Here is a 26127-nt window from a genome sequence, read left to right as displayed (position 1 = left end):
GTTAGAGGGCATGGCTATTCCAGCTAACATTATCCCTAGGAGTTCGATAGCATAATTTTGCTTAGTAGCTTGTCATTCATAAATGTGTCCAAATCATTTAAAGATTTTTTTTGCTTGCTACATAAAATGTTCCTTTAAAATATATACATTCTAGGCCGGATACAGTGGCTCACACCTGTAATTCCAGCACTTTGGGGAGATCAAGGCAGGAGTATTACTTGAGGGCAGGAGTTCGAGACCAGCCTGGGGAAAATAGGAAGACCCCCCCCCTTCTCTACAAAAAATTTAAAAATTAGCTGGGCGTGGTGGCATGCGCCTGTAGTGCCAGCTACCTGGAAGTCTGAGGCAGGAGAATCACTTGAGCTCAGGAGTTTGAGGTTGCAGTGAGCTATGATGACACCACTGCACTCTAGCCCGGGATATATGTATTCTAAGCTTATCTCAAAAAAGTTTCAAAGGGCACCCTTTCATCCTTATTTTACAAACAGACTCAGGTTGAGGCTATCCTCACTGTTCATGGTTTTCATAGATTCACACCTTGCTATTTCTCAGCTTTTACCTCTCCAAGGTGAAAGGTGCTGCTTTAAAAACGTCTTTCCCCACACTTGGCCCCTGTAAAGTTTTCCACTGGTCTTTTCTGAGCAGTTTCTGAGCCCATCGCCTCTCTTTCTAGAGGCAGTCACCAGAAAGGCCTCAGTCCCATCTCCCGTGTGTAGATGAACGATAGTTTGCTGCCTGTTTGTTTCTGGTCCATCCTGACACTCTGCTGCCCTCACAACAATGAGATTCGAAACGCAAAGGTAGCAACACCCTCCTTCTGATAAGGAAGACCCCCACCATCTATTACTTAGCACAGCAGCCACCTGAGACCCCCACCCCTCACGGAAGACCCGCATCAGCATAACACTAACCTAACACCTGGCCCAGCAACTAATCCATTACCTGGCACATCAGCATAACACTAAACCTATTACCTGGTGCATCAACATAAAACTAACCTATTACCTGACACACCAACTAACCTATTACCTGGCAGGCATTAGTCACCTGAGACCCCACCCCTTGGATCACCCCAACTTAATAAAAGTGGGAAAAATTGGGTAGACGGGGCTCAGAATTTGGTGGCGAGACCCCTCTGAGCCCGCTGGCCAATAAACCTTGATTCTCCAACTCTCCGTGTGCCGCTGGGTTTGTCCTCGGGACCACGCGCTCTAACACTTCCACTTTTCACCAGGAGTACATGTACCACTGGGAATTTTATTGATTTTCTTTACACTGAAGCTCTGGTCTCTAGGTATTTTTCTAAAGTAGACTAGGAAGTCGTTTGTCTTAAGTAATGCTGCCTTCCTCAAATAAACTTCTTGAATTGCATAGCCGCCCGTCGCTGGCTGCCGGCATGCAGTCAGGGATTGTGCAAGAAATGTTGATCTGTTCCTCTGGTGTTTGTTTGGCACTCTGGTCATCAGCCTGGACTTTGTCAGCCTCTCCCTAATCCTTAAAGATTTTCCACAGTTTGTTTCATTTTGTTTTGTCTTGGAAAACTTCAGGCCTTCTGGTGCATTTCCGTCGGATAGCCTCCTTTCCCACTCAGCTCTGTTCTTGCTGCTGAAGGTGAGGCCCTTGCTTGTTACCTTCCAGCCCAGTCCCAGCTCCCAGAGGACAAGATCACACCTCCTTTCTCCGACACTGAGATGCCTGAGGTGAGGTGGAAGTTGTAGGCCGACTGCACTGGCGCCCCACCCCCACCGCTTCCCATCCCTGCTCGCATTCAAGCTTTTCTCCCTTGCTTCTACTCCTAAATCCACGCAGATCCACTTCTCTCCTTGCCACTACTGCAGTGCTCCATTGCCTCCCCTTCTCCCCGCTTCCCTTGTCCCCCCCCATTTACTCTTCTGCTATCTTTTAGCCTTGGGAAGAGCTACTTCTGCAGTTTCGCCAGGTGCCTGTAGGGCAGCTCCATCCCCAGCCAACCAAAGTGCTAAGGTACCCAGCAAGGCTGTTCTCTTGGTTCCACGGGGGCTATCGCTAAGCCCGGAGGAGGCAGTTTGTTGTGGGGCCGGCTGGGGACAGAATTAGACCCTTTTCAGCATTCTTCAAGGAAGCTGCCTCCCCAGCTTTTCCTCTTTAACGCTTTCAGCAAACAGGTGGTCCCTCCACTGGTAGTAAATTCCTGGGTATTTTTACCCACCATAAACTCCATAAACAAAATGACAACGTTATTGGAAATGTCACACAACCAGGCATATGAGTAATGTCCCCATTAATCAATTTGCCAAAGAAAACAGCTTGCTATCTAAGCTTGTTTGGAGAGATGCTAGCTATGTGAAGGAAGAGATACTCAAGCATCTGCTTAAAAGTATATTGTCAAAATTTAAATGATAGATACTCGGCAAATTGGTGGGTTTTAAAGTTAGCCTTTCCCTATGTAAGGCTGCACCGACTGTACAGTGGACACTCAAGGAAGTGTTACAGGAACCTCGCTATAATGCTGTGAGTAGCGCCTGTTGTGCCGGGGCTTGGGGACAGACAACATGGAGTCCAAGAGAGATGCAAGTTTTACTCGATTTGTCACTATATTAAGAAATATCGTGCTCGCTTCGGCAGCACATATAGTAAAATTGGAACAATACAGAGAAGATTAGCATGGCCCCTGCTCAAGGATGACATGCAAATTCGTGAAGCAGTCCATAAAAAAAGAAAAGAAATATCAAACTGGAAAGAAATCTTTCAGCCATAGTATGATTAATTCATTCTTTTATCCATCCATGCATTTATAAAACGTATCGAGCTGCTCCTTTTTACCAGACACTGTGCCACACACAATAGAGATATCAAGATTAACTACATAGGGTCCCTATCCTCAAGGAGCTTACACACCAATGGGGATTTATTTATATTTTATTTACATACCTTCTTAAGTATGTAAACATATAAATTCAGGAGGATAGCATATTACGTTTGATAATAAAGGTATACATAACATATAGAGAGGAACTAAGGCAATTCTTTACTGAAAGACTGATTTCTGAGCCAGGTCTTAAAGGATGAGTACAAGTTTTTCAAGCAGGCAAGAAAAGAAACATTTGCAAAGGCAAAGTTCTGTGAAATTATAGTGGGGAACTGCAAATAATTATGTTTGGGTATAACATAGGCATCCCAGGAGATGAGAGCAGTGTCAAGAGCTAAGGGCAAAGAAGCAGACAGGTGATAGATGATGAAGCACTTTGAATGTCACGCTTAGGAGTGTGAACCTAATTTGAAGGTACTTGGGAGCCACTGAAGGTTTAAGCAGGAGAGTGACAAATCTGGGAGAAACTGGCTCTTTCACATACAGGCAGCTCCTCAATACCTCTTATTTTATTTTGGTATATTTTATTACACTAGATTATATCATATTCATAACATATGGTATATTTTGGCATGGTATACAAAAATCAAATGTTGGAGTGTAGGGGCCTAGCATATATTAAGCACTTAAAATATCTGATGACTGAACAAAAACTCTGACATAAGTCTTTCGCCCTTGGTCAGATGTTGGCGGTACTGGAGGACCACAGGCCAAGGGTCCTAACTTCATTTCTCTCCAGATTCTTTCTGTCACACACAAGCAACAAGTGACAAAGGAACTGCTGGGACGTCCCCACAGATATGCAGTGCAGCTATATGACAATACCTAATATATGTTCTAGAAATTATCTTCATCCATTCTTCATCCAAAATTTTAACTTAATCTATTGTAATATATCTGGGACAGGACAATATTAACTTATAAAAGTTAAGACATGGCATTCACTCTAGAGAAGTCTTTTATTTTCACCTTTGCTGAACCACGTCCATTTGCAAGGTGAGTGATCCCTGTAATGGATATAGAGAGGACAGACTAGAAATTCTCAGCGCCCTTCATTTTCCCAGGCACAACTGTTAATACCTATTACCAAGAACTGACGGATGGACAAACAGATCAGTAGACAGTCAGATTGAATTTAGATTCTCACCATTTACTTACTCAATAGAGGTGAACAAATATGATTTGAGAAAGTTGACAAAATTTTTAAAAAACCCTCCAAGTTCTCTACAGAAACTTTCCTTAACCTGATTGAATTTATCTTTTTCATTTGCAAAAGTAAAACAAGTAGCATTTTATTTCAAAAGTAATACATGCCCATGGGAGAAAATTCAAACAATAAAGTTGTAAGGTGAAAAATAAAAACCTCTTTCCCCACCTCTCTGATGCACTCTCCAGAGTTATTAATAACAACCACTGTATATCCTTTTAGAAGTTTTCTATGTATACAAAGAGTATAGAGAACTCTTTCCCTTTCATTTTTACACAAATAGTATTATATTAAACACACCGTTCTATATTTTTCAATTAAAAATATATATTGGAGGGTTGGGTGCCGGGATTACAGGCATCAGTCACGTGACTGATGCCTGTAATCCCGGCACCCAGCTACCTGAGAGGCTGAGGCGGGAGGATCGAGTGAGCTCAGGAGTTTGAGGGTGAGTGAGCTATGATGATGTCACAGCACTCTACCCAGGGCAACAGAGCAAGACTCTGTCTCTAATAATAATAAAATAAAAATGTATATTGGATATTATTTCATATCACAGTATAGAACACTAACTCCTTCCTCTGTTGTTTTTCTTTCCTTTCTTTCAGAATTTACTTCTTGTTTTACTTTTTGTTTTTACTATAAACAATGCAGAAACACATAATTTTGATTATACATCTTTATGTTCTTGTGTGAATTTATCTGTAGGATAAATTCCTAGAAGAGGAACCTCTAGATGAAGTATATATGCACTTGAATTTTTGACAAATATTGCCAAGTTTTCTTCCAAAAAGTTACAAAGATGTGTACTTTCACCAGTAGTGCATGTTTCCTCACTTGCCAGCCAACATGTTTTGTTATTAAACTTTTAAAGCTTTGCTAATTTGATAGGTTAAAAATGGCATCTCATTGTTATTTTAATTTGCTTTTTTTTTTTTTTTTTTGAGACAGACTCTCACTCTGTTGCTTAGGCTAGAGTGCAGTGGCCTCATCATGGCTCATTGCAACCTCAAACTTCTAAGCTCAAGTGATCCTCCTGCCTCAGCCTCCGAAGTAGCTAAGACTCTGCCCAGCTGATTTTTCTATTTTTTGTAGAGACGATTTCTCAGTCTTGCTCAGGCTGGTCTTGAACTCCTAGCCTCAAGTGATCCTCCCACGTCGGCCTCCCAAAGTGCTAGGATTACAGGAGTGAGCTACTGAGCCTGGCCTTAATTTGCATTTTTTTGAATTAGCAGTAAGGTTGGGTATTCTTTTATGTGTTTGTTGAGTATATTCATATTTCTTTTTCTGTGAACTACCAGTTCATGTTCTTTGCTCATTCTTTTATGGGTGGTTAGTCTTTGCCTTATAGATTTCTGAAAGTTCCATCTATACTAAAGGAATTAGAAGTTATATATGTATCATATGTGTTGTCCACTTTTTTCCCAGACTATTGATTGTCTTTGATTTTGTTGATTGTATTTTTTATTCAGAAGTTTCCATTTTTAAGTAGTAATATTTATTAATCTTTTCTTTATGAATTCTGGGTTTCGTGTTATAAAAAGCCTTGTTCATGCAAGATTACATAAAAATTCATTATTTTATTCTAGTACTTTGGTTATTTCATTTCTATATTAATATTTGTCTTTACCTAGGATTTATTTTTGATATGCAGAGAAAAATATAGATCTACTTTCATTTTTTCTAAAAGATGAATCGTTTATTCCAACACCATTTATTGAATATTTTTCCTACTGATTTGGAAGGTTCCTTTTATCTTAAATTAATTTTGCTTACACATGGGTCCATTTCTGGACTGTCTATCTTTTTCTTTGATCTGCCTATTTCTGCGCTATGCCGCCTGTTTTAATTAGTGTAGCTTTAGAATACATTTTAAAATCTAATGCAACTCATTTCCTTTCATCATTCTATTCTCGTGTTTATATTTCCAGATGATCGATACCTAAGTTCCAATAAAAATTTTAATTGTATGCTGTGTACAGAGCAACAATGGCTGGTAAGATAATTTAATGATTCTTAATGACAGTACAATTTTATTGTTGTTTTCATTTCCAATATTGCAGTGTAAACAACATTTCTAGTAGTGAAATTTTTATTGATATCTATTTTTCTGATTTGTCCATATGTATTACAAGTCCTTTTTGTGCTTCCCCCAAATAAACTTTTAAGTGAAAACTGCTTCACAATGTACCAGTGCTTACTCAGTCACTGTCCTGAACCCTCTAAAATGCACAGAGGCCCAGGCAGTACCTACTGAAAACTGGAAACACTAGGCCTGTGCTAGATGTGGATAAAGAAGTCTCATGTTCATCAGACTTCTTATCCCACACTCAAGATAAGCTTAGGGTTTCTGAATTAGCCTTTGTTCACTATTTTTTCCTCCATATCGAGTATTTTCCATCCATGTATCCAGTTCTAGATGCAACTTTTCAGTCTTGGAAAATGAGAGATTTACCAAAAAGCACTAAAGAAACATTTGGAATCTCAGTAACTGCAGTTGCTGTGGCCAAATTCTAATCCTTACATGGTTTATCATTGGCTACGTCTTCCCTCTACCCATGCCTCCGCTTATTAAAGTCCACGGGCATGTTGAAGTCCTCCTGAAACATCTGTGAGTCACAGGGAGGGAATTTAGAAATGAAAAGCCAGAAAGTTCAGAAATTACAGCCAGAAGGAAATGACCAATGGCTTGTTGGCAAGCTCCGTCCTTCCTCATCATCATCTTCCCCGCCTCTGCCCCTACCCAGGATTTGTAGGTTAAAAGCTAGACATCATCTCTACAGGACTTGCCAAGGGAATTTCTCAGTCAGCTTCCCATCTTCTTCTAACTCTCCATTCATCTTTTTTTTTTTTTTTTTTTTTGAGACAGAGTCTCACTTTGTTGCCCGGGCTAGAGTGAGTGCCGTGGCATCAGCCTAGCTCACAGCAACCTCAAACTCCTGGGCTTAAGCGATCCTACTGCCTCAGCCTCCCGAGTAGCTGGGACTACAGGCATGCGCCACCATGCCCGGCTAATTTTTTGTATATATATATTTTAGTTGTCCATATAATTTCTTTCTATTTTTAGTAGAGACGGGGTCTCGCTCTTGCTCAGGCTGGTCTCGAACTCCTGACCTCGAGCAATCCACCCGCCTCGGCCTCCCAGAGTGCTAGGATTACAGGCGTGAGCCACCGCGCCCGGCCTCTCCATTCATCTTGAAGCTGCAGGTGAGTACTATTTTAACCACTGCACACAGAAAAGGTGGAGAAACAGGGACCAATAGACTCCCTGATGAAACAGAATAAGAACTGGCCATCATTGGTTTATGTGACCATGAGCACACTCCAAAGATATAGCCAGTTGCCTTGTGAAATCACGAGCTCTTCCTTGCATGACCTTCTGCCGGAATGCCTTAGTTAGGATTCCTGAACTAGGTTGGAGATTGGACTGAACCGTCTTTGGATTGGTATGGATGAGTCGCTGGTGGTAGCTGAGCTGAATCTAAAATGGGATTCAAATAGGCACAAGAGGGAAAGGAGGAGGAGTAGAGAAAATGGCATTCCAGGTAGAGAGAAGAATATAAACAAAGGCACGAAGATGTGCAGCATAGCAGCAGCTGCGAATAATTCAAGACTGTAGTTTCAGAGTCTTAAATGCCAGGAAAGGAGTAGCAGGGATAATGTCAGAGAAGTATGGAGTGGCCGGGTCCTGAGGATCCTGGTATATCATAATCAAAAGCTTAGGTTTTATCCTATAAATAATTTGTAGGGTTTCAAAGAAGATGAATGACATATAGTAACTGGGATAGTCCCACATACAAATATCATAGTGATGACCTTACCAAAAATGTATGAGGCAGTTTTGAAGTTAGCTTAGTTAATAAAAGATGGTGAGATTCTTGTCATATATGTGCTAAAGGAATATCATACCTATTATAAGATTGACAAAAAGATATCTCCATCTAGCTTCTTTGTTTTCTTTCTTTTTTCCTTTCAGATGTTTTCAATGAATTTATCTAGGTTCTTAAGCTGGGTTATGACATAGTTGCATTTATTTATCAGAAAGATTATCCTGGTAGCATTGTGGGAAATCATTTTAAGGCTACTGAAACTGGAAGTAAGGAAAAAAGTTAAAAAGTTTTCATAATTGTCTAGATGAGTGATGACAAGGCTTGAACAAGGACAATAGGTGGAGACATCCAATGAAGACAAAACTAGCAGATTTGCTTGAAGAGACAGTATGGTATAAGATGGCAGCAATGAAAATGCACCTCACAGAAAGGTTCACATAACCCCAACTTCTGTGCTCTGAAATCCATCACTGCTTCTTGCTGATCTTATGCTTCTCTAAGACTGTTTTATGACTGAGTGCAGCAGGGAAGCTAAGGCAGGCTCATTCCTGGGAATGTGGGACTCCTCGGATGGGCAACTTTAGCTCCAAGATGTTCCACCGTCCTTACAGAACTTCCTTAGTACTGCACCGCAGTTTAAGACTCTTCCACTCAACCTTCCTTCCACCCAATCTTCTTTCCTCCCTCCTGTTCTTTCTTTCGTCCTTCTACGTCTCGTGAGGTCTGCTGGCTCTCCTAGAGGACCCGGACTAGTGCTTATAGTGAGTAAGATTTGGGCTCTGGAGTTACAATAGCTTGGATGGTAATCTGGCGCCATTAATCAATCCTAGGCATGTTGGTTCAAGCAAGGGATTTAATCCCTTAAAAGTGCCAGTCTTCTCATCTTAAAATCATAATAATTGTTGTGAGGATTAAATCAATCAAGCTTATAAAGTACTCAGCAAACTATATGGCACATAGTAAGTCCTTGATAAATGAATGTTAGCCATTCTTATTACTAGACATGGGGGATGAAGGAGAAGAAGAAGTCAGAGATAATTCTTAAGTTTCTGGCTACTTACAATATATAAAGTAATCACAAATATTCCACTCAACTTAATTCTTCTTTTGCACACAGCAGATATCCATTAGAGTACTACAGAGATTAGGAAGTCTTTCCTCCCTACTCCTAAATTTCTTGACTCCTACAGTTTTCAGCAGCTAATGGATAAACTATTCACTTACATTTAGAAATGGACATAAAAGAGAATCCCCCAGATGCTGGAGTTTAGAGGGTGGCCTTTTACCACATTGTCTCAGTCATATCTAGTCCTGATAGGACAATCTATAGAAGATTATTCTGCCCTGTGGAGGAAAGACCCATTTTAGAGCTCCTTCAAGTAAAAAAAGAGAAAAGTTACCCAGCCTCCTTGAGGACCTGAAAAACTAAGTGGGGGAATTCTAAGTTAAATGCTTTTCATAAATAGAATTTTATTTAGAACAATTTAGCTATTAAATATGAGATAGCAGGTACACTGTGAAGTGAACACTAGCAAATGATCATTCCCTTTTTTAAACACTTACAAAGCTTAAGACAGAACCAAAATCCAAGTCATAGACCAGAATATGGAGTTAAAGTTAGCAAAATGGAATAGAGGGGGAGAATGCAAACTCCTGAACAAAATTTTAAGAAATTTACTGTATAAACCCAGGATACAGAAAATCTAGCTAAGCAGTAGTTTATAGGAAAAATACCAAGGGTTTTATTTAGGCTAACCACCAGCACCATGAGAGCCAACAGTGTGATTTTAGCTTGTAAAGAAATGAGTACAATCTTAGGCTACATAGAAGCACAATATTCCAATAATGGGAAACCACAGCTTCCTTATCTGCAAAATTAGGGGCTGGATTGGTGATTTCCAAGTCCCATACAGCTCTACTATTTTATGAGTATATGACTCTATGACTTAAAAGTTCTAGACTTACAATCCAGCATTTTCAGAAAATGACCATAGAAAAATATAGGTTTGATAAAAACAGATAATCCATTTCTCTGGTTAACTTTATAGCTTGAATGATCTACAGCATAGAAAAAAAGAATCTTTTGTGTGCTGAACTGACCCACAGAGACACACCATGTCAAGCTTCACACAAAGCTATTTTGCTTGAGGTGGCAAGCCTGAGCAACCAGTTTTTCCTGAAGTTCACCTGATAAATACATTTATGATGAGCTGTGCTGTCATTCTTCTATCTTGCCATAGCCTTGGAGGGCCCCTCCCAAGCCACTGGGCTGCCTGTTGACATTGGTAATCAAGGATTTCAGAGGCAGACACAAAGGTCAACATATATGGGCTGTGCCAGAGAGGACTAAGAGCCCCAGTCTACAGGGCCCCTTACTAGGCTCTGCTGCACAGGGGCTGAGGGAGGGCCCGGATCCAAGTTTTAGCCACAGCATAATAGGCAGTCTGTGAGGGTTTTGTGGGTAACCAGTGAGCCTCCCCACTCCATCACCATTCTCTTCTAGACCCCTAATTGGCATTTCCAGACATTTTAAACATCGTTCGAGAAAAAGGGAGTAAAAGAGACTAAATCTTGGGAAAAGCAAAGCTTCAATAAAAACAGAATTCCAAATATTTCAGCTGGGATCTCTTTGTCTAGCTGAAAGAGATTTGGAGAGTGGATCAGAAGGCCTGAATCTCCTTCCCATTCTGCAATTAGCCAGGTGCATGCACTTGGGCAAACCACTCAATAATCCTGGGCCCCAATTCCTCACTTATAAAATGAGGAGGAACCCCACCTTGCTACTTTCAAGAGTGTAGGAGCCCCTTTGGGCTGCCCTAGGTTGTGGAAGACTCCTGATCTAGGAATAGGTTATATATTGAGCAGGAAAAGAACTGGATATAGGCTTGGAGTTGATTTGTGGTTAGAAGGCCCCTACAACCCTAAGGGCGTATCCAAAGGGCAATGAGGAAGAACTGAAATTGCAGGACGCCTAGGTTCCTTTCTCAGGTGAGTCTCTCCTAGGTGTTGGCTGAGTTGCTCTACGTCTCACTTTCTTAATTCTGCCAGGCAGAAGAGGTCACAGAGGGTGGGGCTTTGGCCAATGTATCTCATTCCCAATGTTTGGAAAAAAGGACAGATAGAGCAACACAATGGCCAGAAGAGGATTTTCCACTGCAAATTGAGCACAACTGACTATTCCATTTTCTTTCCAGATCAGAAGGGACATGGGAGCCAGGTAGCCACAGCATCCATGGCTTCATAGGTCCCTTCAAACCTTTAGCACCACAGTCACCAACTTGGGCAAGGAAAGGGATCTTTAACAAAGAGGGGTGGTCCAGGGGATGCTAAATTAGATGAGCTTTTGGAGGTTTGGGGGATCCATAGATGTTTATATTTTCAGGGGATAGGTCCCCCTTTTATTGTGGTAAAATATATATAACATTTATCATTTTAGCCATTTCAAAGCGTACAATTCAGTGGAGAGCCCCTTTTTTGATAACTTCAGTTTTCTGCCTGTGCTGATGTAGACTGTGCACTCCTTGCTAGAAGAGTCCTGATTGCTTTGCAGAGCAGAGCACAGGGTCACATCCAGTTAATCTGGTTTGGCTCCTGCAATAGGGGAACACCCCCAAATGCCAGAAACAGGACAGGAAATTATTCCGTGGTCATTTCTCTTTAACACTGGTGAGATCTCGTCTGCTGCTGTGTCCTTTTAATTTTTATCTCTGCCTTGGCGCTACTTGTCTTGACCTATGGGACTGATCTCTTTTGTTATTCACTTTTATTCTCTGCTGACTCCTGGCTTATTCTGACTATTAAAAAACCTATTTTCGTTGGGATCTGACTGGTCTGCCCCTTCAGTAGTCCTCGTAGAGCATTTGTCAGGTTTGATTGACAGCTCTCTACCTGAGCTCCAATCCCATGTCCCTGACTGCCTACCGACCATTTCCTTGGGAATGTGCTGGTCACTGTTCTGCCAAGCAGACTGCAACACGTTCAAAAACGACCTTCATTTTTTGTCACAAACCAGCTGCTCATATAACGTCTCAGTCCCTGTGAATAGTCCATTAAGTTTTAGATACAGAAGCAAAGTCCTCTTTGATTTGTTGTCCTCTTGAGAGAGACAGAATCTCATTCTGTTGCCTGGGCTAGAGTGAGTGCCGTGGCGTCAGCCTAGCTCACAGCAACCTCAAACTCCTGGGCTTAAGCAATCCTCCTGCCTCAGCTTCCCGAGTAGCTGGGACTACAGGCATGCACCACCACGCCCGCCTAATTTTTTCTATATATATTTTTAGCTGTCCATATAATTTCTTTCTATTTTTAGTAGAGACAGGGTCTCGCTCTTGCTCAGGCTGGTCTCAACTCCTGAGCTCAAACAATCCACCCGCCTCGGCCTCCCAGAGGGCTAGGACTATAGGCGTGAGCCACATAAATATTGATCTTTTTTCTATCTTTTCCTCCCCCCATGCCCATTTCTAGGGCCTTACCTCCTCTAATGTCATCTAGTGCTCATATCTGCTCTTTCACTGATTCAATTCCCTGTGACAGGCTGAGGCCAGACCAATCTTCATTAATCAAATCATGTCTGTTCAAAACCCTGAAGTTCTTCCCCTTCCTATCATATAGACTTCCTGTTCTTCTCAGGCTGTCAGAGTTTCCCCTAATTTGAGCCCATACTAGACAACCCTTCTGCCAAGTGACTATACTATAATGGAAAGTTTAATGCACCTGGGGACAGTAGACCTGATTTCAAATCCCAGCTCTGTACTCAGCAGAATGACCTTGGGTAATTCACTGACACTTGGAGCCTTGAATCCTCATTTGCAAAATGGGGATAACAATGCCTATATCATAAGGAGGTTTATGAGAATTTAATGAGATAATATGTGTGAAGGCAGTTTAGCATTGCGTTCAGAACCCATGCTTGAGCTGACTAATTTGGTTCAAACCTAGGCTTTTCCACACAGTAACTATGTGATCTGGAGCAAGTTCCTTAACCTCTCTGGGCTTCATCATTTACATCTGTAAAATGGAGATACTAACAGTGCATATCTCATAGGTCTGTAGTGATGATTAAATGAGATAACACAGGTAAAGTGCTTAACACAGTGCCTGGCACATTGCAAGCTTTAAAGGTGTAAGATATTATGCAGCAAGAGTACAGTGCTTGACACCTAGTCAGCACTTAATGTGTTTGCTAAATTTGTTGACGAATTCATCCTATCCATATGATTTTATTTCCCACTAATTCTTGCTGTGCACGTTCTATGCCACCCTTCCTCCAAACAAGACTGCCTTGGTTTCTATGAATATATCTTCCACTTTTACTGCCTTTGATTGTGGTATTCCTCATTTCTAGAATGTCATAATGACTGTTCCCTGCCAATCCAAATTCTTCCCATTCTTTAAGATCTATTCTAAACTTTGCCTAGGTGAAATGTTCTCTCATTACTTCTGTATTTATCAATGTCTCACTTTTCCGAACCAGTTACCCTTGATTTAGCACTGATGCTATTATTCTGTCAGGTACACTTAGGTTTCCTGTATATTCATTTCGTGTCTTCAACTAGTTTGGAAAACATTCCTCAGTTAGCTTTGTTTCAGAACACACAGTAAATACATAGTGACTGATAAATCTGCTAGGCTACCTTATTATCTCACATTATCTCTAGGGATTGTATTCCCAGATTATGTTTATGGTGGAATTTGGAGAATGGGACACATATTTAGTTGTCTGAGGGTGGGGAGAAGTCCAGCATTCTGGAATAATTTTTCAGACTTAGAGTCTCTTATCAATAGAGTGGCCTATGAGAGTGGGCAGACACAGAGGGATTTGGGGATAATGAGTTCCTGTTATATTGAACATGGTCCTGTGGCTTTTGCCCAAGGTGTCAGAGAAGTGCTTAAGCATAGGCACCCTGCAGGTGAGGGGCCATAAGCTGACCATTGCTGACACAGAAAAGTGTCCCCATTCAAATCTGGTTCTTGCTGTGACAGGCTTTGCCTTTAACTAGTTTCTCAAGCTTCTTACACCTTTACACAACATTTGCCCTGTTGAGAAACTGGTTTTGCATGAAACTTCCCATGGCTTGAAGCAAGTACCCATGACGGTGTTTGCATACCATTGGGGTTTTATCCCTCCCATACATGCCAATAAAGATGAAGTGGCATTCAGATGACGTGATATGAAGGACATCACTGCGGCCTGCAAAGCTGAGAATGCTTGAACTATGTGAAAGGTTCACACCAGGATTTCGCAATCACAGAGAAGGCCAAGAAAGACTAGTCAAGAATGCAAGGTGAAGAACATTGTCTTTGCCCCAGTTCTCATGGGTACTGCCGCCTCCATAGGTCTCCCATTTCTCTGCACTACTGTAGTACATATTATTTGGACTACATTATACATTGTTTTTAAAAATTTTTTGTGTGTTAGTTGTGTTGTCCCAGCTGGTTGTAAGTCCCCTGACAATACAGATTATATCTTATACTTCTTTTTTGTCCCTGATATAGCCTCATAATACAATTTAACTAAGTTTTGGGCACAATAAAATTCTCAACAGTAAGTGTTGATGGATTTGTTTTGGGAAATGTAAATTATTAAAACATGGCCCTACAAAGGAGAATTAGAAGACTTGCTTCTTTTTTAAACTGGTGGGCACTGGAAGTCCCATCATTTGTGGTGGTGTCAGCAGCAGCAGCCTCCTTTTGTGGGACAGGCAGTCAAGACGGTACAGATAGGACACGTGCTTCCAGTGCTTTCCCACTCAGGAGAGAAAGATGTCCCACCACAGTGCCCAAGAGCCTTCCCTGATTCCCCTTCCCTTCCCGACCATGGAGGCCATACAGTCAGAGCTTGAGGGGCATCAGAGATTATCTGACTCAGCTCCCTCATTGTGTAGTTGAGGAAACGGGGAAGAGCTGCTGGCAGTGTAGAGAGAGCACGTACGGGCTTTGGAGTCAGGCAGAATGGGACTCAAAGCCCAGTGCTGCTTCTCCTTAGCTGTGTGATTGGGAGAGTCTCCTAAGATCTCAGAACCTCAGTTTTCTCATCTTTAAAGTGGAGATAGAAATGCCTACCTAGAAGGGATGTTGTAAAAATTCAGTGAGGTAATGTATGTAAACACCGTGCCTGGAAATGATGGATGCTCAATACTTGGCACTCTGTCTTTTCTTTCTCTCGAGTGTCCTGCCCAAAGTCATAGAACAATTTAGTGCTAGCCTCTTCTGTTTTTCAAACTACATTTTCTTTCAATCATACACTAAGGCTAGCCTCCTACTCACTAGAAAATTAGGATCAACCATTAACAATTTTTTTTTTAATGTGGAAAGTACCTTCATTGGAGATATGGACAAATTTATTTTGAGCACATTCATATACCTTGAGATAAAAGAAGTTAAAAGTTAGAAATACTGAATTTTGGTGTGAAATTCAAAGGCACTGAGGTTTTGCATATTTCCAACTACAGTGTTTGAACCTTTAGCACTTCTAAAATAGTACTAGTGGCCTTTTACCCCTTAAAAAAATGAAAAATTCCCATCTCTGGTATATTTACATGCTTTGCCTTGCAACCTGATATTTTCCACCTGTCTTTCTTAAGACATATTCTGCTGTCCATTAATCATCAAGTGGAGCTAAAATGAAAACACTGCTGTTGAGGTTCTGTTAAAAAAAATAAGAAATGTATTGGTAATAATCATGGTGGATTTGTGGAGTGGGTTAGTTTCAGAAATGGAATGGACACTCATATCATTTATAAAAATGAATGGTTGATGATAAACCTTTTCCCCCCATACTGGAAAGGATTTACTAGGATCACTATTTCTTTTAACATGTTTAGTTAACATTCACTGTGTTTGGCTGTAAATAAATCTTAAAGAACAGAGCAGAATCAGGATTAGACCAGGAGAAAAATCTTACCTTCAAAGACCTCCTAATTGTGATTATTACAAGTATCAAACTGTGATTGGTGTTTTTTTGTTTAGTGAATCAGTTAGGTCCTGCAAGACAGAGAGACAAAGCAGGGGCAAACCTCCCTGGAGTTCTGTTTGAGGAGGGTATGGTAGGCAGAATAACGGTCCCCCAAAATGTTCACATCCTAATCCTCAGAATCTGTGACTACATTAGGTTACACAGCAATGGAGGCATTAAGGTTGTAAAGGGAATTAGGGTTGCTGATTAGCAGACCTTAATAGGGAGAGTAGTCTGGATTGTCCAGGTGGACCCAGTGTAATCACAAGGGTCCTTAATAAGAGATGAGCAGGGCTGAAGACAACCAGAGAGGTGGGAAGAACTCAAGCTGAGATTGCTGGTTGTAAAGACGGAGGAAGAAGGCTGTGAGCCGAGGGACGCAGCTACTTCTAGACTGGACAGGGCAAGAAAGTGGGTTTCCTCCTATATCCTCCAGAAAGGAAATGCAGCCCCACTGACACCTCGATTGTAGCTCAGGGAGACCCATTTTTGATTTCTGAATTACAGAACTGTAAGACAATAAATTTGTGTTGTTTTCAGTCACTACATTTGTGATAATTTGTTTATAGCAGCGATAGGAAGCTAATACAGAGGATCTCTGCAAACAAAGACTGACAGACTATCTTGCCCCAAAGATTCTGTCTGGCATTCTGGGATTTCACATAACCATGGGTAACAACGTTCCCACAGGGATCGAGCTACAGGGAGAGGCTGAAGACCAAAGTCAAGGGGGCAGAGTGACCTGCAGTTTAGTAGAGAGTACCTCTCGTGTTTCACATCACAAAGGATGGAGAAGAAATATAAACATAACTATTAACCTCAAGGAGAGACAGGATTAATAGCAATACTCGGTATTTATATCACATCTTAGATTTTATAAATAGTCTCATTTAATTCTGTTAAATAGTCTCATTTAATCCTCCCATCAATGTTGTGAGGTAGAAATTTTTGTTATCCCATTTCATAAACAAGAAAACTAAAGTTTAGAGAGCTAATTTTCCTGGGATCACACAATAGTAAATGGGAGAGTTGGGATTCAAACAGATGTATCTGGTTCCAAAACCTACTTCACTACTTTGGCAGCTGTCCTGTCTGGAAAGCCATTCAGCCAAGACGTCAACACCACGTAGGGCTTGCTCATTAGTTTGGGTAATTTCTGCTAATTGAATGGAGTTTGGGGAGAGAGGTGTAGTTAATACTTTGCAGTGGTATCTGCTCTCCAAATGTCTGCTTCTCATGAATATGAAGTCTTCCTAAAATGTACCCATCATCAAACATCACTGGCCAGTGGTGGCTTCTTGCTGAATGTTTTTAATTGACTGTCCACCATAAACCTATATTTGACATGTCTAAAATATAGGCCAACTCCATTTCCCCAACCTCAAACAGAGCGGTTTTCCTGACTTTCCTATTTCTTTCAGGAATTTTGTTATTCTTAAATAACAAAAGTTGTATAGATTCAACATCTATAAAAACAATAACAGCTCATATTTACTAGGAATGCATTCCAGTTATTGTGCTAAGTGTTTGAGACGTCATCCATTTAATCCTCCCAACCACCCTAGAAGGAAGGTACAATTATTAACCCCATTTTATAGATGAGGAAATTGACGTTTATGTAAACTGCCACAGGTGACATCGTAGCATCACCTTTCATTACTCATCTCCTTCACCTTCCATAGCTCGTGAATCACCAAGTCCCGTCAATTCTCCCTCTGTATTACTTCTTGTGTTGCTTTCTTTCCATATCCATTGTCCCTGTACTAGTCTTGTCCCTTTTTGACTTATGCCTGAATTGCTACCAGAGACCAGGTTAGATCTTTATAATCTGTTTTGGTCAGAGAAGTCACCTAAAGTTCCACTTTTATCCCATTCGTCTCCAAGTTTAAATCTTTAAACTGGAAAAGATACACCGAAATGTCCTCAGAGGTCATCTTTGGATAGTGTTAAAGTAGCAATATATTTTAGAGAAATTAAATAACTTATATTAAAAAGAAAAGGAAAATGTGTTACAACTATATGTTGAAAATAATCAGACAAGATACATAATAAAGATAAGCAATCATTGTACCTTGTAAATGTATGGTTCCAGCCTTGGGGAGCTCTCACTGGTTATGTGACCAACTCAAAGATGCAATTCCATTTTTTAGAGGCAAATCTTCACATAAAAAGAAAAGTTACATAAATGTGCTTAGTGCTTTCCATTTATTTATAAACTTTATTGTTAGTATTAAAATAACAAATGTACGTGGTAAAAAAACTCAATCAAAATACCACCAAAGGAAAATGGTACCTGTGTGGTCATGGATGTGTTAATTTGATTGTAGTAATCATTTCACAATGTATGTGTATATGATATCATCACATTGTACACCTTGAATGTATACTGTTTCTATTTGTCAATTATGCCTCAATAAAGCTAGGGAAAAAAGAAAAAATTTCCACCAAGGAATATAACAATAAAAAAATTTATCTCTCTCTCCCAAGGTAACTATTGAATAAAGTGATTTGTATATTCTTTACATTTTATACTTCTGTATAATTTAGACTTTCTACAGTGACTATGTATTGCTTTATAATAGAAAAGAAGGCCAATAAAGCATAATTTGAAAAAAGAATCAAACTTTCCATCATTCCCTGCTACTTGTAATACAAAGGCTAAATTCCTTGTCTGAGACCTGATGTAATCTGGACCAAACTGCTTTCCAGGCTTATTATATACTATTAAATTCAAATGTTCTGCTTCAGTTAAAGTATTTTAAACACATTTTCCCTGCTGTGTCTCATTGTGCTTTTTTTCTCTTCCTAGAATGAGCTTCCCATTCTCTTTTAATATCCCGATTCAATCCATTGTTCAAGATCTGAGTCAGTTCTACATACAGCCTTTCCTAAGCAGGAAGGAATCAGTATGTAGTATTACCATGTATTCTAGGCATTGTACTTGGAGTTCTACTTGGTACTTTATTTAAATCTCATTATAACTCTGAAAGGTTGGTGTTATCTTCATTTTACAGATGAGGAAACTAAGTTTCCCTCAAGTCACACAGCCATCGTGTGACAGAGCTGGAATTTGTAGCTGGCTGACTCTGTCTGCTCCAGGTCAGCAAGCTCCCATTTTTTTCTAAGTTTTACAGCTCATATCTGAGTGATCAGTTAGACCAGTAATCAGAGAAGTACATTCTAAGATAGTGGCATTGCTTATAATATTATTTTGGACTACTATATTTATACTTTGTATTTTTGTCTATCTTTTCAACAATATCTTTTGGGAAAACTTCTTGGGTTCAAATCCTAACTTGCTATTTACTAGCTACGTGTCTTTGAGCAAATGCCTTAACTTTTCTCAGCCTCAATTTCCTCCACTGTAAAATAGGAAAGAAAATAATATCTAACTCTTAGGTTTGTTATGAGAGTTAAAAATCCAATATGGGCCAGGCGAGGTGGCTCACACCTATAATCCTAGCACTTGGGAGGCCAAGGCAGGAGGACTGTTTGAGCCCAGAAGTTCAAGGCTGCAGCGACCTATGATCGTGCCACTGTACTTTAGCCTGGGCAACAGTGAGACCCTGTCTCTAAGAAAACAAAATTCAGTACATACTTTGTACAAAAGAGCTGCTTTTGTATTTGATTTGACATTTAATATGGTGATAGTTTATTTTCAAATTCCATTGAATTTTTAGTTTCTTTATAGTAGTGGTTTGAGATATTCCTAAAACTCAGTGATCTAAACTAGAAGAATAGATCTTTTTGTCATTAAAAAAATTGACTTTACACAAATTTAAAGAGTATTTTTAATTAAAATAGTATTTTGTTATTTGGTCAGAATATCCCATCTTGCTCTTTAACCAACATTGAACAAGAGGTTCAGTTACTGGTTAAAGACTGTTCCTGAAGGTAAATGTTTACATTTATAAACATGAATGTTGTTGTTGAATGTCGTCATTGTTAGTCTAGGAAGCCACTGAGAAATTAAAAACTGAGCACATTGAGATGTATGTTTACTCAGAAAATGGGAAAAAAAAAAACATTTAAAAATCTCTGGCTTTCAAAAACAGATACCAATTTTTAAAAACATATTCTTTATGTAAAAAAAAAAAGGACATTACTGTATTCATTCCAATTATTTTCCTTTAGGGTCAGATGAAAAGAAGCAAAATTCATCTAACCTAGTGGTTCACAATTTTTTTGGTTGTTGCAGCATTCTTATTCCTGTTTTCTAATTTTTCAATTCCTGTTTAGACTTTCTATTAAAGGTGCTATAAGACCTTTATTTACTGAAGTGAATTAAATTTAATTTTATTCTGAAGTTTATGAAAGTTGTATATAATCCTTAGGATAATTGGAAGCAGAATAAAAAATTTAGGTATTTGTCACTTACATTTAAAGTTTTGTGAGTTGGAGTCAGCAATTGAGAAAAGTTGCAAGTAATTACTAACAAATCTTTTTTAGCCTTTTATTTATTTATTTTCCCCCTACTACCACCATTATTTTTTTCTGATTATAAAAGTATTTTTCAGCCTTTTAAAAGAAAAATACATCTTATGTTAGAAATAATTCTTTTATTAATATTTTATTTTACAGTTATCATAAGACTTGTCAAAACATCCGTGACAAAACCCCCAAATGTGTGTTCCACATAATACTAAAAATAAAGTTTGGGCTGTAGGTAGTGAAAGTCCATCTGCAACTCTCCTGAGGTTGCAACTAAGAAATTCTCATTTCTCATTTCTTTAATCCCTGTTTGTTATGAATTGTTTCGTTAAAAGAAAACAAAACAAAACCTTAGACTGGTTATCAGGTCATTAGGATTTTTGTAGGGTTGAAATGTTCTCCATCTGTCTCTAAGTAGATATTATCCTATTCTTAACAGTCAACCTTCTTGAAATAGTAGTTTCTATTTCATTGTTTCCATTTTCTTCCTTCTCATTCCTTTTCAACTCACTGCAATCTTGCTTTCTGCAAGACTGTCTTCAGTGAAACCACCCTCTCCATGGTCACTTTATTGCTAAATCAAAGAAAGACTTTTTAGTCCTTATCTCACCGGTCTTCCCTGAGGTATTAACCCGCCAGAAATACACTCTTTCCCTGCTTGAAACTCTTTTCTTGGCTTGCTTTCTGTAACCGCCACTTTCATTGCTTTTCTTTCTACTTCTCTAGTTTCTCCTCCTCAGCCTCCCTATGAGCTTTAAGCCTCACAGTTCCCTTGATTGCCAACATTTTTTTTTTTCTCACTTTCCCCGTGATCTCATCTACTGGCCATGACTGCAACGAAATATGGCTAATGAATCCCAAATCCTTATCTCTCCCCCAGATACTGCCTCTGACCTTCAGACACATAAATGCAGTGGCCTCCTAGTACCTCTTGAGGTTCCACAGGCCCCTCACACATGCTTAAAATTCAGCCTCTCATCTTTCCTCTGGCCGCAGTAACCAGCACCACCATCCAACCAAGTCAGAAACCTAGGAGTCACCCTTGACGCTGCCTTTCCCCTCAGCAGCTCCTACCTAACTGGTCCTTTTCAGTCTAGCTTTTTAGTATCTTGAATCTGCCTTTTCCTCTCCATTTCCATTTAGTTCTCTAACTTGTACAATTGTTTCCTATCTTGCTTTACGGACCCCATCATTCTTTACGTGGCAAAATGTGAATCTGATCCTGCCACTTCTGCTTAAAATCTTTCAAAGGTGCGCCCATTGCTTGCCTTGAATAAAGTCCAAGCCCTTTGATACAGCTTGTAAAGCTGTATCTTGATTCTGCTTAGATGTGTAGTGCATGTTACCCAGATCCCAGCTCGTCCATCGGCTGTGCAATGTCGAGCAAGTCAGCTGTAAACTGGAGGTAAAAATAGTTGTGAGGATTGAATGACGTAATTTTCAATAAATGTTAGCCATTATTTTACATTACGATTAACACCTTTATTCATATGTCTTTGGAAATAGTACTATCATTTCCTTAAGACTAATTCTTAAAGTAGAATTGCTGGGTATGCATTTTAAAAGACTTTTGAAAACATATTGCCAAATTGCCTTCCAGAAGAGTTATGTCAGCTTATGCTCTCACCAGCAGTATTGAGAAAGTCGGTTTCTCCACACTCTTGACTTAATCATGGGATTGCCAATTTTTAAAATAATTGCCAAATTCATAAATGAAAATTCATCTAGTGTGTAAGTTATTGTGGCTGTTTACACATAGGCCACAAAAAGATCAGATATACCAGATAACACAGAGTATTATTGCTATTTACTTTCTTGGTTGTACATCTTAATATTGATGTCTTTCATCTCTTTCAGGGCTGAGAACTTACACATTTTTTTTTTTTTTTTTTTTTTGAGACAGAGTCTCGCTTTGTTGCCCGGGCTAGAGTAAGTCAGCCTAGCTCAAGGCAACCTCAAACTCCTGGGCTTAAGCAATACTTCTGCCTCAGCCTCCTGAATAGCTGGGACTACAGGCATGTGCCACCATGCCCAGCTAATTTTTTCTATATATATTTTTAGTTGTTCAGCTAATTTCTTTCTATTTTTAGTAGAGACGGGGGTCTCACTCTTGCTCCGGCTGGTCTCGAACTTCTGACCTCGAGGGATCCTCCTGCCTCTGCCTCCCAGAGTGCTAGGATTACAGGTGTGAGCCACCACGCCCGGCCCGTACTTACACATTTTTGAACCTCTTTCCTTCCATTTCCTCAGGAATAGGCATTTATTTGTGCAATTGAATTGAATGAACACTTAATTCCCATTAAACTTTTAAGCTCAATATTTGGTACAGTTCCTTTATAAGCCTTTCCATGAGGAGCTGGGAATTGGGAGACCTGTTTGTAATCCTACTTTAGTCCCTAACTAGCTGTGCAACCTTGGGCAAGCCACTTAACCTCTCTGGAGCTTCACTTTCTTACATGTAACGTGAGTGGGATGGTACCAGGGAATGTCTTAGGTATCTTCTAGTTCTCATATTACACAGATACAATTTTTCTTCCATGAAGTTCCTTCACTGGCAAACTCGTGGAATATTCCCTCCTACTCTGCGGCAAATACTACCCTCCTCCAATATAGTGTCATCTCTTTGAGGCAGAGCTTGCTTCTGTCCAGAACTACAATTTGTTTGTACAGGGCTATGAACCCTAAGATGACAGCAGCAACTACTATCCAAAAAGCACAGCCAAGACTTATATGTGAAGTGGGTCTTACTCACTTTTTTGCATGTGACAAAATCCTTTGAAAATTTGTTGAAACCTAGGGAGCCACTTACAGAAAAACACACATAAGCATGTATGCACAAGATTTCAGGGGGCTCCTATACCTTCTAAAGCCCACCCATTTACTGTCTAGGAATCTCTGAATCCTGGGCTAAGAGCACTTGATTTGGGTACATTAAAGGGATCCCTGGAGATTACATTATCAAAAATACTCTCTTCCTATTGGAAAAGGAAGCTGCTAAAATAAAAAATATTTATAGAATATTATTAAAAACTAACCTATTATGCTTACTTTAAATTTCCTCTTCATAAATCAGATCATGTACTAGCCTATTTAAATCTTTTAGAATAGAACCCACACTCCTTACCATGGACTACAAGGTTCTACATAGTCTGACTCCTCCCCACCCTTGTGTTATACCTTTGAGCCCCACTGGCCTCTCTTTGGCTCTGGGAACACACAACTCTCTGCAAGCCACGCTGTTTCTGCTGAAGGGTCTTAGAGTGACCTGTTTCCTCTGCCCAGACCACTTTCCCTGGTTGCCATCCTTCAGGTCTCAATTCAAATGCCCCCCCACCTCCCTTGAACTTCCTCAACTACCTTCATCCCCACCCTCAATCATTCATTATCACCTCACCCAGTTTTTTCCCTATGTAGTCGATCTTGTCACAGTCCTGGGCATTGTTTTTGTTTATTTGTTTATTGTTTTCTCTCCCCACTAGATTGTTAGTTCCACTGATGGAAGGGCCTTTCTTATCTCATTTATAACCACATTCCCAGAGCTAGGCCTGGTGCCTGGCACATACAGGTAATAGGCACTCAATCACTGTTTGTTGAATGAATGAATAAACTTCAGCCAGGGATGGATTAAGGCCTTAAGAGGGTTTAAACACTAAAGATTATGGCACTCCTCCCCCATATTTAATTCTAACTAAAAAATTTTGTGCTCCTCCCTCACATTTAACTCTAACTAAAAACAAAACTAAACCATACACTTTCATGTACTGAAGTGAAAATAGCTTCTTTCTAGATTATTCGATTGTAAATTTTGGAATCCTTGCTTTGCTGGTTCCCTAAGTATATGAGCTCCTCCTTTGCCTTTGGGGAATCTAGCACTCACTCATGCCTCTAGATGTGCTAGAACTGTCTGAGTTTAAGCTCGTCTATGTCTACAAAAAAACTTGCTGGGATTTTGATGGGAATTATGTTAAATCTATAGATAACTGTGGGAAAAATTGACATCTTTATGGGTTCTTCTAATCTATGAATACAGTAAGTCACTCCAATTATTTGTCTTCTTTCTTTCATCAACTTTTTAGAATTTTCAACATACAGGGCCTGTACATGTTTTGCTAGATTTATACTTAAATATTTCATATTCTTTGGAGCAACTGTAAATGATATTGTTTTTAATTTCTATTTCAACATATTTATTTATTGTTAGTATGTATAGAAACTGTTTAAGTAGAAGAAGCAGAAAAGTACTCTTCAGTGAAGTAAACTTGTTTTAATGGTTTCCCTTTAACTTGCTGGGCTGGTAACAAGCCATTTATCTTAACATTCAAGTACCTCCACAATGTGCCTCTGTATCTCTTCAATCTAACCTCGTACCTAATTGCTAAACACCCATCTCTACTACAACTGGACAGGTCACTCATCTCCCACCTGAATACACCTTATTCACTATTCATTCCACCTCCATGTCTTTGCTCACGACATTTTCCCTCTGGAATAGTCTCCCCATTGACTTCTTTATCCCAAATTAAATTTTAACTGTCCTTTAAGGGTAAGGTCAAAACTCTTCATAAGATGACTTCCCTGACAATCCCAGCTTACATTGCTCCTTTTCTCCCGTAGACTCTTCTAACCAATGTTGTATGCTAGTCAATCATTCATTTAGCTTTTAATTAGCTTTATATCTTATTTCTCTAACTAGATGAAATACACCGAGGAGGCTCCCATGATAGCAATCATACATGCATACATTACACAAACTTCATTGTATAGATAAGGAAAGGGGAGAAAGGTTTCAAGACGTGTCAGTTAAAGTAAAGCAACTGGAGCTGCAGCATGTGAAGGGTATATCATAAATTCCCGTATATTTCATCTAAGCAAGATCCACGATCTCCACCTCTGGTACAAGGACAATGTTTTCCTTCCTTCCTAAAAATCCCAACACTTCCAACTAAGCAGACTGGAGGTGCAGATCCTTTCTAACTACCCCCTCCAAACCACTCTAAAAACAGCAGAGCTATGGTTACTAGATTTTTCGGGGTTTACTCACGGAGCACAAGCAATCCCAACGAGGCTGCAGTAACATGTTCTGGCCGCCAGAGGACAGGGAGCAGCGGGAGAGATTGCTTCCCCTCAACTGAAGTCCAGAGGTCAAAGGCACAGGCTGAAAGTTGGTTCTGCATCTGAGGCCTTCACTGCCAGAAGTGCGTCTCCCATCTCCAAATGGGCTCCTTTTCCTTCTCTAAAAAATGGGTCAGAAATTCCCAGAGGCTGAGCCCATAATACTAAACTTAGATTACCAATCATAACGAATGCGTTTTCGTTGCAGGATTTAAAAGCAGAAAAGTAGCAACAAAGCTGTATTGTCTTTCTAACTCACCCCAAACCTGCTTTTCAGCTCTTTTGCCAATTAAAAAAAAAGTCCACACTCAGGCAGTGTCCACGTGGCTATCTCACAGCGAACAGTGCTTTAGGGGCCGGTGTCCCAGTACGGTACATTGCAGATGGAATGTTTTAAGAGTTAGAGTATCCCTACACATAAATTCTGGCGTGCTTTTCCATCATTAATCACATCTTTATGTGATATCCACGTGAGTACTTCTCAGTAGAAGCAGCTTCATGCTCAAATGCTCAAAGAACACAGGAATAAAGCTCCGATTGTCCTATTCAGTGATTCCAAGTCCTGGTTTGTCACCACCTCAGGTCTCTGGCTTTCTGAAGTGCATAATGTCGTCTCAAAACAAAGCTATTTTAATGAATTCAAATTTTAAAAAATGCATGAGGTATGTAGAGTTAAATCAGGAAGGGTCTTGCACCTCTCAAGAGGGCAGTGAAGCTGTGATCTGATTTGAAGATGATTCTGTGCTGC

General features: G+C 39.9%; 1 non-coding gene across 1 annotated transcript; it reads left to right on the top strand.

Annotated features, from left to right (window-relative positions):
• Positions 1-2588: 2588 nt before the first annotated feature.
• On the top strand, positions 2589-2695 carry LOC138397683 (U6 spliceosomal RNA). The gene has a single exon (XR_011235815.1). It is a non-coding gene; the product is annotated as a U6 spliceosomal RNA (small nuclear RNA).
• Positions 2696-26127: the final 23432 nt, after the last annotated feature.

This window comes from Eulemur rufifrons, chromosome 16 (assembly GCF_041146395.1).
Source record: "Eulemur rufifrons isolate Redbay chromosome 16, OSU_ERuf_1, whole genome shotgun sequence".
Classification (NCBI taxonomy): Eukaryota; Metazoa; Chordata; class Mammalia; order Primates; family Lemuridae; genus Eulemur; species Eulemur rufifrons.
Note: the sequence above shows the minus strand (reverse complement) of the source record. Positions and strands in the feature narration are given on the sequence as shown.